The sequence below is a fragment of the Pseudopipra pipra genome, chromosome 1, assembly GCF_036250125.1.
Source record: "Pseudopipra pipra isolate bDixPip1 chromosome 1, bDixPip1.hap1, whole genome shotgun sequence".
Lineage (NCBI taxonomy): Eukaryota > Metazoa > Chordata > Aves > Passeriformes > Pipridae > Pseudopipra > Pseudopipra pipra.
This window is the reverse complement of record NC_087549.1, coordinates 117,371,295-117,384,939: the sequence shown is the minus strand read 5'-3', so window position 1 is coordinate 117,384,939 and position 13,645 is coordinate 117,371,295.

The following is a 13,645-nucleotide window of genomic DNA, read 5'->3' as shown; positions in this document are numbered from 1 at the left end:
TCTTAAAGGTTCGGTGAGTCAGACACACCATTAGTTTCTATTTGCAGCTCTGTAGGAAACTACAGAAAACCTATTGCCAGAGGCTGCAAGAGGAGCATGCTGAACGAAGCATTACCTCTCCTGGCTGTGCATCTCCCTGCCAACAGCCACAATATCTGTTGTGTCCCTCCGGCATACCATAGGTTGCAGGAGCTTGCAGAAAAACTCATGTAGGTTTTATGATACTAGCAACTGTAAATGGTTCGTGTGTTCTTTGTTTCTGTGACCATAATTCCCAGTTTCACTCTCTATTCCAAGGGAGCTAAGCTTGAACATGATGTCTGGGATTGAGCCCTGACTGCACTGGCCAAAAGCACATCAAACACAGCCTACACTGAGTAGCACATTAATGTAACTAAACTCATACAGTTATAGAGGTCTAATCACCCATTAAATTCACTATAACTGCATTATATGGCATTTCCCTGGCTTTTAGTCAAAAACTTTTACCTTGGGTAAAGAGAACATATAAGACAGATTTGTAACTTTTAAAGATGTGTCTCAAAATTACATAATTTGGTCTATGTTTCCTCCTCTACTTCCAGAACCACCCAATGACTGAAAGAAATGCTACATTAATATTTAAAGTGAGTGTAAATATATATCTAACAAGCACTTTAAGAAAACATTCTGTGCACTGCTTTTATGTAACAGCAATGAAGAATATGGAATGAAAATAAGGACATTTCTTTTGAATTAGGTGTACAGGAGGTCCCTGATCACTAGCACGAGTTCATTTCCTTTGGCTGGTTCCCCACTAGTCACCATAAAACATTTTTTTAAATTTTCAATTGTCTTCATCATTTCTCAAGGTTTTTTTGGACTTTCATTGGGCCCTAACAGAACCATTACTGTTCAGAGCTTATTCTCTATTCCTTTTAATTTTTAGCCCATGCAGTGTTCAGGGATCATTCAGAGTTAAAGGGATGGGCATAACTCTGTCACATCCAGTAGCTGAATTCCAGGACATTAACACTGGTGACCTGACCATCTAACATAACATGCTGACAGGTTCTTAGGTTATTGCAATATTACTGCATTACACCTCTGCTTCCTTCTTCTTTCATGAGCTACAAAGAGAACTATCACAATACGATACAATATTTAGTCTCTTAAAAAACCTATTTGCTCTGAATAATAGAATTTTTGCAATTTTGCTCTTTTGGCCTGCAGAAGAAAGGGTTCAGAGGTGGAAGGATGACTTCCAATCTCAGAGGGCTAACCAATGTGTTCCTTTTCCCTGTGAAGGCTTTTATCTTCAAATGCATACCAAAAAAATAATCTCATCCTGGAGTCAGAAGCAGACACTGGTAATGATCACAATTACGATGCCTGTCAGGTCATGTACTGTCTAGTTGATTGGCACATCTCACAGCTGTGTGAAATCGAGATGGGAGTTGTCATCAGCACTTCTTCACTGCTGCACCTGCAGCAGCAGGCGCTTTACTACTAGGCACAGTTCTGATGGATACACGTTTTGTCTTACCTGTTTAATCTTTCATGATCAAAATAAATATTTCTACAATACTGCATAAATAGAGAAAAGAAAAACAGCATTTGTGTCCTATGTAGGAAGTGGGGACAGGAGACATGAAGCAGCTTCTATTTTACCCAATGCACAGCTGAGCTGTATAACACACTGCTCCCAGAAGCCAGCGCCCTCTTGCAGACCACAGGAAAGCAGCATTACTCTCCAGGGTTGCTTCAGTCTGTCACACCCAGATTCTGCCTTTCCTGCAGACTAGAGATAAAAATATAATTTAATGTTTGACACCTCTAGAGTTCCCAATACATTTTTTCTAGTTCAGCTTTAATAGCCACAGGACTACAGGATATGGAAATACATGACGTGTCAGACACACACCATGGAACCACTTGATTTTTAAAAACCAACAAACCACAAATAGACTTGTTAATAATGATGCCTGTCTTCCTATTTTTTTCTGTCTAGCTACAGTAAAATTAAAAAACACTACACACAGACACATGCTTCAAATCTGCCTCTGCTTTTTTTATTTCTGTCTCATAATTTTCAAGATGAATGCATTGGATCTTTCAGGATTTCATAACCTTGTATCTCTCAGAGGCATTCCCTGTATAGATACGGGGTTATATTCATCATGTACAAGTTACTTGTTTCTTAAATAGTTGGTAGTTCATCTCCATTTTAGTCATTCATTGGCTCATGCTAATAAACCAAGCAATGACTCCTATCAGTAACCAGAATGCTAAAATTTGTTAAGATATTTGTTCTAACATGTTTTTTTAATCCCATGGGATACTGTGGCATGAGTTTGGTGTAATGGCAGAAGATGTCATTCTAGGTCACTCTAAGCATCAAAATACAGCACAGGAATAAAAAGCTAGCTTTGCCAAAACCAAAGATGTAAAGCATATACTCTAGGCTTTATTTCTGAATACAAGACTATATGTTTGTTTTCAGAACTTAAACTCAATATGCATTTCAGCACAGTTGCACACTTACAAAAACAAACAAACAAAAATATTGATAATTCAAGTCTACATACCTAGAAACCCTCTTCACTTCTAGAAGAACTCTGTACAGGAGTGATCTAAGAGACCTGAGACAAAAAGCCTGAATATCAAAAGCTGCAGCAGTTCAAGAGAACAATGTAACACCCTCTGAGACTTAGGTGTATCTGGCACTACAGTTCATTCTTTCACTCATACTTATATTAAGTACTCATTCACACAGAAGGAAACGTTTCCTAAAACATATTATGTTTCCATCTACATTTATGTAACTTGCAATAGAAAAGAAAAGAAAAAAGAAGATATGTGAAACACTGCACCTGATAAAGTCAAACAACTTCAAAGGACTTGGGAATATTTCAAAAGTATTTTGGACAGTATAATATTGAGGTTAGATCAACTTTAGATGAAAGTTTCAAAAATACTGTCCTGATTCTGTAAAATTTTTGTCTTAAAAGATTATACTGATTTTAATACATCTTCCTCTGTGAACTGAAGTACTGAGCATATGCAGAGATTGAATAGCACAGCGCTAGAAGAACTACTTGTTCTGATAAGATGGAAGGTCACCAAATTGATCTACAAACTCCGGAATCAAATTTAATGATGTTTCAGAGAATAGAACTTTCCCACAATGAATATCATAATTATATTTTCTAAATCACACAGGGCTGAAATTTTAGGTACAATAAATGTAAGGGGTCTAGTAAGAATATGATAAACCCAAGGCACATGAAATATTAGGTACTGTTCCCATTCTCTGGATCAGGTTAATATTTTCTATATCTAAATATCAAATATAGAAAAGCTCAATCTCAATCAAAGCTCAATTTACTTTATTTAATTTCTATTCTTGGGTCTGTCAACAGGAAACTTGCCTCAGTAAAAGGCAAAGGAGGCAATATTCATACACAGCATATCTAACATAAAGCACAATTACCTAAAACTAGGGAATGCAATGTCTAAATTATGAACATTTCACTCCCAAAAGAGAATTAGTGATGTTGTGCTAGGTGTCTATGGGAAGACCTTCTCAGGGGTGGATTAAAAGGGAACTCTATGGAGAATTAGAAAACTGGCAGTTCACAAAGCTATTTAGAGACTGCTAAAAGTAAAATACATAAATACTGCAGGGAGCAGAAGAAAAGATTGCCACAGGTCTTCCTAATGAAGTGATGCTGACTTTTTTTTCCTATGACACAAATATGTCAAGTGTTTATCATGTAAGAATTTATATATCTTATAATAATTATGATCTACAATCAGCTGAAACACTGAAAACATGCTCCTTCCTTGGAAAAGTCTTTAGAGCCAATGTCTAATATCTACTTCTAAACCAGACATAGATTTCATTGTGAAATGGTAGAAAAGGGATTTGAACCAGAATTTGTCATTTTCTACATAAGTATTTTAGGCAATAGGCTATCAACTAAAAGGGAGATTCCATTTTTTAGACATATTTTAATTTGAAATTAAATTTAAAATAGTGGGCCAAGCTACATTTGAGAGGCAGACACCTCTTTATTACTTGTTAGACATGGTCCCAAGAGATCATGGTAAATTGTTTTTCTCAAGGCTTTTTAAGCAGACATACTGACTGGATCTGAATTCTGACTGAGCTTAGATACAAGCCAGGTGCCAAGCTGCGTGCCTGCACCATAAGTCCCTGATTTTGCCTGGTTTCCAGTGAAAACTCAGAAAGAACTTCAGAATTTTCAACTCAGCCTTGTAAGCAAGGGAACAGTCCCTCAACTTTCCCTGTTCCAAGATTCACATGCCAGAAGAATGTAATAGACCATTCTGTGGTTTTGAAATCATGCTGAATACGGTCTTAGTGCCAGAAGTTTTTAAATAATTTCCTTCACTATTAGACATAACAGTGCGGTGGAAGTTTGAACTAAAACTTGCTTCCTTGATTAAATATTATCCCCTTGCCATTCTGAACTACAACCTATAAAGGAAGCCCTAGAGTATATGCTTAAGCATGCATTTAGTCCCATTACCTTCAGTGAGCATAATGAGAAAACCAAATGAGAGTTTAGGCTTAAGTTATTATTTTAACATTGTTCAGAAGGACTGAACTATTAAATATTTCTTTGGAGATACATTGAAGACGTTTTCCATCACATATTTTTTTCAGCAGAGGAGAATTCTATCTAATTGATGGCGAATTGGGGGTTTTCACAGATATTAGAATTGCTCAAATGACACAGATTTATAGGAAGTTGTTGAGGGCCCGAGAAAGTTGAAATTAAAAAAAAACCTTATTGATGTATGAACATCACATTTAAGTTTTTATTATTAAAAATCGTCATTGTTATGTAGGAGCATTTGAACAATTAAGAGGATGGATAAAAATCCTTGTAGCCTTAAATTTTTCATAGATTCGATAAGTAATACCCAGTAAACATTATTTAAAGTGTGGCTTCTTTTTTCATTCTAGGGAAAAAGAAAATCAATTATCAGTTTGCAAAGTCATATGGCATCACATGATCAATCCTCTACACCATCTCAGAAACACATGTATAACAAAACCTTTTCATTTAATTATTAATAAATGTTATATATACCTGCAAAAAACTAGTGAGACTTATACCAGTGAGATAATAGAAAATATTACATAGTTATGTTTTGTTAGGTGACAATTTACTGGTTTTCAATTTGTGAAATTATTGTACAGAATTTCATTCAGAAGTCCTACATTTGACCATATGCTAGCAATACAGCTCTCAAAAATGTAAGATTAAATGCTTCTTCTTAAACCCTTTGGTTTTTCACTTATTGAAAAGACCATACAAGATCAAATTGAAAATTCACACTGTTATTCTTAGTCATTAGGAAATAACAAGATTCTGTTGCTGTTTGTTTTCAGATTTAGCTTCTTGTCTAAGGAAGCAAATTTTTGGTTTCCTCTGCAAAAAAATAAAGTTGGTCATTTGCACTGCACATGTTATATTTAATAGCAAAATAGTTCTTTCTATGTTATACAACTAGGTCTAGAAAAAATTCTGCTTTGTATTATGTAACTCCAGAACTCTCTCCAATCAAAACATTTTTCTTCTGTCTAAGTGGCAAACCTATGGGTATATGCTGTAACTACACATAGAATGAATCAGTATTTCAACTTAAAGACAAATTTATTTGAATTATTGATATTGACAAAAGCAGCTGTTTAGTAGTAGGAAAAAAGTGTCTTAGAAATAATTTTAAACAAAATGGTTGTCATATTTATACAGGATTCTTCTCCCCCCACCATCTCACTTGAGCTTAGGAGTCTTAGGCTGTTCATGCCAACTTTGCCTCAGTGACTCATTCTAACTAAGCTTTTGAATTTGGTGTTTGTGTTGTTTTTATGTTCCATGGTGCTGTGTCATTTTGAGAGCACAGATGGTATTTTCATTAATAAAATGGGATGTATAGAGTCATTCAGTCATATAGAATCAGTGTCCCTCTGGTCTTATACAAAAAAATAAAAAGAACTGTTTAAAAAGTGGGGGTGGATCAAGAAAGCAATTAAACTGAGTTAATTGACATGATTCTGGACTCAGAAGTGTTCACTTGGCTCCTAGTCCTGCTTTTAATGAAGTATTTGTTTGCACAATCCAACTGTGTAAGTGCTTGAGAGAAGAAAAAAAAAAGACAGAAAGTATAAACACAGCTTTTAATAGACCCATTAACAAATAGATAAGTTGACATTTATCTTTGGTATGTCAACTACAGATGAATCTCATTACTACATTAACACGTTTCCCCATAAATTTCCCTTGAGCACATAAGGCTTTTTTTACTGCACTTGTTGTCTTAGATCCAACCTGCCAGTAACTGTGACATTTCCAGCTGTAGAAATAGGAATTCCTACAGAAGAAGCTGTAAGAAAATTTTCTTACACCAAGAAAAAAAAAAAATCTTCCCTCATCTTCTCACATCTGTTGATAGGATGCCCTAATGTCATTGCAAAAACTGTTATCCTTGGACATCCCTGTGGAAGGAACCAACTCCCTTCTTGGCCAAACAAACAAGTGCTTCATCTTTTCAGTTGTGTGGTACAAATATACTCTGCTTGTGCTTTCTGCCATGTTCATGAACAATGAAAACCTATATAAAGTAGTGTCCTTATAATATATACATTCATGTGCAATATGCAAAAGACACTGAGGAGTGCAAATTTTCTGCATTGTCACGGTACCTCAAAACTGTGGAGTTTTACCAGGCCTTTCAGTTCCCAGTCTTTCTCTACTTTGCATGCCATGTCACTTGGGATTCCTGTGGTAGCATCCTTTGAGAGTTGGTGATAAAATCTAGATAAAATTAATAATTTATAAATTCCCCTCTACTGTTCTTCATTTTCAGAAATCACGTATCCTTTTATTCCACTGAAGCACACATATTCATTGCAAAGAGGAACTGAGGCTACTTTTTTCATTACATAATTTTTCATTGCAAAGCTGACTTTTGCCTTCGTGCACCTTTTGCCTTCGTGCATCTTTTGCCTTCAGGGGTTTAAGCCAAACATATATTTCAATATTAGCCATTCTTCCTGGGGATTATGCCCCAGAGCTAGGGATACTGCCATTGTTCATGATGTGTGTCAATCAAATCTTTAAAATTCCTGCACCACAATGTTATCCATTGCAATACCTCTACCCTTTTCCTTATGCTAGCCTTTATCTTACCTTGTACAGTTTTCCACAGCTTAATGCACTCTTCTGTGACCCAGACTGGAGCTCTGTATGCTTTTTGCCTAGTAATTGGTGTTCCCTTTTGCATCCAGTAATTTCTGCATTGGCTTAATACTGAGTCACCTAGGACTGTGTGTAGTGTAAGATTCCAGGGAATGTATTTTCTTTATCAGGCATCCCTGGTCTAAAAGTTGAGAGATTTCCATCCAAAATCTTCCGTGGGTACCACGTCAAAAACATTTGTGTAGTTGAGCAGCAAGTACCGACACTTTCATCTGAATAACAACTTGCTCAGCTCTTTTGGGATATTCCTAAAATGGGTAACCAGCCTTGGCTTAAATAAGGCTATACATTAATCTTTCTGTTTACAAGGTATTTTCAATGAGCCTCAACTCACCTACCTTCACTCTTTCCCAATTTCTTCAAGCCAAAGCATGCTTTTCAACAAAGAGAAACCTCCTCTAGGATGCACTGGCAGAGACAGAGAATTTTTTTATTAATAGATTTGGAGGAATTCCTCTCATTTCAAGTATTTATAGGTTTACATGAGGCCTGTATGACATGAATGTGTTTTAGAATATATTATACTGCACAGTGTAGTACAGGTGGTGTTCTGCAAAGATAATTTTGCTGTAGGATATGGAAGACATATATTGGACATGGCTTCATTCAATGGAAAACAAGATTTTATATAGGTTTGGTAGCTTCCTACTTTTTACACGTATTCTGTGCAGATAGAGGAGCTACAGATGAGCTAAGCTGGTGTCACATACACTAGCCAGGAGCAGTAAGGAATGTGTGACCCAGCCTAGCAGCACATAAAGCTGTATCAAGGCTGGAAGAGGTGCAGCAGTGCTGTGCAAGTAGATTTTGTACCAGTAAGTACAATGGTAAAATGCCACGCTGTACATCTTTATCTGTTCAAACCTACATCAGCTCAAGGAGATCTGCACCAGGCTCCAGTGCTCAGGGTTGTCACATCCTTACTGGGGAAAATAGAGATAATTTCATCTGTTCTCTCACTGCTTGAAAAATAAAGTGGAAGAGGTCATCTACATCCAGTACAACACATAGGACCAAAGCACAATGGTTGAGTAGAGAGAGAAAAATGAAAATTATATGTGCTAATGGAGAACAATCTGCAAGCACTGACTGTTTAATCAAAATAAAGAAATTAATCAAATGAAATAAATGTAAAAAGCAATTTTTATAAAGTTTTCTATGAAAATCCAAATTTAGTCTATCTTTTCCCAGTGGGTCTTTATTTACAAGTCAGATGTTTACTTTAGTTAGGTTGGTTTTTTACCCCATAATTATCATACTGGACTACATATTCTCTTCTTAACATACAATATCAAAATACATCACTTAAGTACTTGGTAATGCATGCTATGGATCTTCAAATAACATGGCAATGACAATTATAGCACTGAAAGTAAAGTAGTAATACTAGAATGTTACTTATTTCTATAAAATATGCTCCACTTGCAACTGCACAAATTAATATAGAATTATCATTATTCAAAAATGTGCTGTTGGAATTCATACAGTCTGTGTGTACACACACATGCACAGAAGAATAATAATTAGAAATGTTGACATTTTTCTTATATTACCACATTTTACCACATTATCCATTGATGCATTCTAAAAAATGAACATAATTTGTAAGAATCTCAGTGAAATGTTCTCGTAGGCTTTTAAAATGAAATGTAGTCCATACTCTTTAGGCTATATATATATTTATATTCTCCTCTGAAAAGAAGTTCTATTACATCAAAGTTTTTGCTTCTAAACAAGACAGATATGCTCATGTAAATTACATGCTATTACTAGATGGTCTTAAACTTGTAGCATTTTTATTTCAATATTTAAGATAGCAAACAATGTTTAGCTTTGTTAAACCAATTTTGACTACAGATTACTAATCTGCATTAGTTGAACTACTTCAAAGTTAATTTGAAAAGCAAAATCAAGTGATTGTTCCTCTTTAATTTTTTAATCTACAAAATCTTACTTTTGCTCTGATATAGAAAAGATAGGCCAGATTTATTTCTACTTTTGCTTCACTGAGACCAACGGAAATTACATCATAGCTGAACTGAGCTCAGATTTATTGAATCTGTAACACAACATAACATCTATGCATATCTTAATGTGTACACTGAAAGCTGATTGTTCCACTTCTGTGCCAGATTATGGATCTGACCCTGAGGTAGTCATAAGGAAAAAAAACAAACATTGCAATACATGACCTAATTTAAAGCAGAAAGCTCATTGATTTCAGCCTCATGGCCCAAAGGCAAAAGTTTCAACACTGTTGCCAATGAAATCAGTGGCAAAAGTCCTACTGGGTGCAACGTGAGTTGGTTGGTTATTGTATCAGGCTTTCATCAGAAAGACATTGAGCAAAATATCAGCTCTATCAGTGTTAGTGGGATTTTTACCATCTGCCAAGTGAGGACCAAGACTGTATTCATTACATGGGCAAGACTAGAGCCAAGTAATTGCTGTCTTCCTTTCTTCCTGGGTGGATTTTGCTGGCATTGAGTGCAACTGACATGTTTCAGAATTATTTTCTTACTCTTAAAAATTTTGCTATCTGTAAGTGTTACTTCAACTAATTTTTACTTAGTTTTTCTGTATTTATTTTTCTCTCTAAACCTTTTCTGATCTCTTATAACACAACTTTTCTCAACCTCTCTGACTCCAAATGGATTTTGAAGTCATAAAGGAGTATGGATAGTTTAATAGTTCAGGGGATTTAAGAAACTGAATGACATTGGGAAAAACTCTGTGTTTCATTATTCAGAGGATAACATCAAATTAGGACAATATTTAAAAATGTCAAAATAATGGTTTTGATTAGTTAAGGAGGTAATCATTAACTGCTGCCTATAAGCAATACTTATAATGTTCTTCTGCCCTGTTGGTCCTTTCTGTCCATAGGTATCAGTAGTCTACTTCCTTAATATCTTGTTCATTTCTGCACCAGTGATAAAATTAGACCAAAACTATTTTCTAAGGATCCATCAATAGGTTTAAGAGAAGAATAAAGACACAGTTGTAATATTGAAGCCAAACTCTGTTTCCCAAAAACTTATCGGTTTTTCCCTATCAGAATCCATGGTATCATGAAATGACTTGGCATAGGTGAACACAAGGAAGTACATTCAATAATAAGACAAGAAAACAAAATATTATATAGTCATAGGAGATTGATCAAAGCTTAACATTTAATGATTCATTATTAATTCTGTAACATGCTTATAATCTGTCTCATTTTTTAAGAATCTGAGGGGGAAAAAATAGACTTTATTTTAAAGACAAATTACTTAAGGATTTCGTGCTCCTGTAAGTTCTTTTATACTGTTAAAATGACAAGTATGCTGTAAATTCCCCTCCACTCATTAATATGTGTCCTTTGATCAGTGAGTTAAGTTTGTGTGTTTACAGCATTTTAACACATTGCTCCGTTTAATACAGCATTATTTTAAAGAGCAAAATGCCAGTAAGGTCCATTTCCTTCCATCTTCATTCATGTTGGCATTGTCAGGAAGAATGGAAAATAAAAATCTAAAGTTTTACCAGGATTTTAAAATTTTTTCTTAAAGGTTACCATTTGCGCAGAAATTTCTCATCATCTGAAGACCAAAAAGCAAAGTCAATTCTGGCTATGATGGAATTATAGTTTCATGACATGAGTAGATTTTTTTATTATAATTCCAAATAAAAAATTTCAAATTATGTGAAAAGAGTATTTAAGCTCTGAGGATGAGCTTTACACTCATGTCATTGCCTCACACCTCACATATCTATTTAAAGCAACAGAGTGCAGGATAGAATATAATCTGGTTAGGAGAGAGGAATTAGAGATGTCCAGTGAAGAAATGAGAACAAAAAGAAGTTTTGAATAACTTACCATCCACCAATATTCAAAACCTTTTTGTTTCACATCTGAGAAAAGAGAAAGCAGAAGAAAGCCTCCCCAAAAAAAACCCCAATTTTCTAGATGGAGAATAAGTGATGACTGCACACTAAGACCAACCCTCAGCCTGGCAGTCCAAACTATCTGTTCTCTCTTCACCAAACCTTAGATAAGCAACTTCTGGGCAGTGTGTTTCTACAGATATAAAGGTAACATCACTACTTCAATCATGAGATTATCTATGTTTTCCTGACATACCAAGTAGGCAAGACTAAATAGATTAACTAGCACAGCAATTTATGATTCAATAGAACAGACATTTTATGGCCTACAGTTAGTGTTTTTATGTAGAATAGTGCATATATTAGAGGTTTACCTTTATTATTCATCTAAAAGAGGATTAAAATATTTGCAGTTGAACAATGTCTTCAAAAAGCTGTTGAGATAGGAAAATGATCAAATACCAAGCAAGATTTTATACCTAGTGAACATTTTACTAGAGCTTTTTAATACTCTTGCAAAGCAATAAGCTAGAAATTGAGTGAAGTTATTCTTAATATGAGTAGAGGAGAAAAAACGCAATTTTATTCTAGATTCCAGCCCAACATCTAATGTCAATGAAATCTATGCAGCTTGAACACTATACCCACTCCTGAGTGAAGACAGACAGTTAAATTCATCCCTAATGTTAATGCTGAAATCACTGGAACTGTGCCTTCTTACATTAGGTTGGAAATTTTTTTAGCTACTATGCCTTAAAGTATTTATTATCCATTTCATAAAACACACCATTTAAGAACATATGGCTTGGCAAAACATCACCCTTTGCTTTAATGTTTCTGGAGTTTGAGTTAAACAGTTTTATAAACCGTTGAAGGAAGAAAATAGCTGAGGAGTAAAATCACCAGAACTGTTTGAGATATGAAAGCATTCTTACAAGGGAATTGTTTTTAAAGGCAGTCAGAGTACTATTAAAAAGTGTGGTAATAACAGCAGCAGCAGCAGCAAGTCAAGCATACACATACCAGTTAATGTCTGCCTGGGTAACTCACAGTTCTCCATTCATCAAATTAGTGAATTTTTTGCTTTGATGACTATTTTTCAGTCTTTGTGGCAAAGCTGCTCCTTCATGGACACATCTTCATTGTTTTATTCATCCTTGCAGATGAAAAAGTGCACTTTCATGTAAGTTGTTAGGTGTTGGGAAGACATTTGTAAACAATCTCATTTTAAAAGGACAAGTCATGAACCTCATTGCCAACTTCTGGTAAAGCAGTTATTTGATAAGCTTGAAGTGAGATTCAGAGGGACAGAAGAAAGGACACAGTCACTGCACAGATATAATTTAGTGCTTAAAAAGGAACTTAGAAGCGGATCACAGCTATAATTCAGGCTAATGTTTCATTTCATTTTAAAGGGAGTCATTAGAAAACGCTCTGAAGCATAAGAATATCCACCCATTGGGCTTCCTGACTAGTCTAGGAAGGGAACATCTCAAACAGTTTAATAGAAAGTTATGTAAAGATCCAGACTTCAAGATAAAAATAGACAATGTACTAAGCAGAAAATTATCGTCATTTCTGATGCCCTTGGGTTTTGCCCTGCAAGTGCTTACTCACTTAAAAAAACTTAATGTTTCCAAGCTCCACTTACTTTCTGATTAGAGTATTATTGCTTACATGAGTAAGCATTTGCAGGATAAGTGCTTTTGCAAGCAATCTAAGAGAGGCCAGCAAGTGAATGAGCACTGGAATGGAATGATCCCTTTAGCTGTCCAGGAAGCCTAGGTATACCCAAGTCCTGCCCTGCAGGCAGTAAATTACCTTTCTGTGAGTAAGCAGGACTTGTAATGAGCAAAGGCTCTTAGACGAGAACTACATTTGCTTGTGCAGCTACTATAACTCTAAATAAATAAATAGCAAGCTGTAGGTGTCTGACAGCACTTTGGAGATCAGTAAAGTAATGGATTCAACTGTTTTGGACTTGAGAGGTGCAAAAAGCCTCCACATAAAGGCTAAGGTGTGCTGTAACAAGTGGCACCTCAAGAGAGGGAAGGCTGTAGCTTTCACATCTTCCAATAAATTCACATCTGCCTCCAAGAATCTGATAAGTGTCTTTATCATGCTCAAAACTGATTTGGATGAAAAGAATAATAAGGAGAAAATATCCTTCTGGTTCGATCATCAAGAATATAAAGGCAGCTATTGGAAAATCCAGAATTTACTACAATAGATACATATGTGCCCTGAGAAACCAGCAGGTAACAGAACAACAAAGGACCATAACATTCCAGTGAAGCTAAATTTATTAGAAGGCCAGCATGGCTGTATTTCTGAGATTATTGCTCAAATTCGGTTGCCTACACAAGTGTCTAGCACCCTTTGAGATTTCTGTTACCAAAGATATCTGCACAGTCATGGAAGAGCCAAGGCCAATGGGAATCCACACTCGCAGGACACGCAGCTGGAAGACAAGGGACACTGTAAAGCATATCAAATGGCACCAG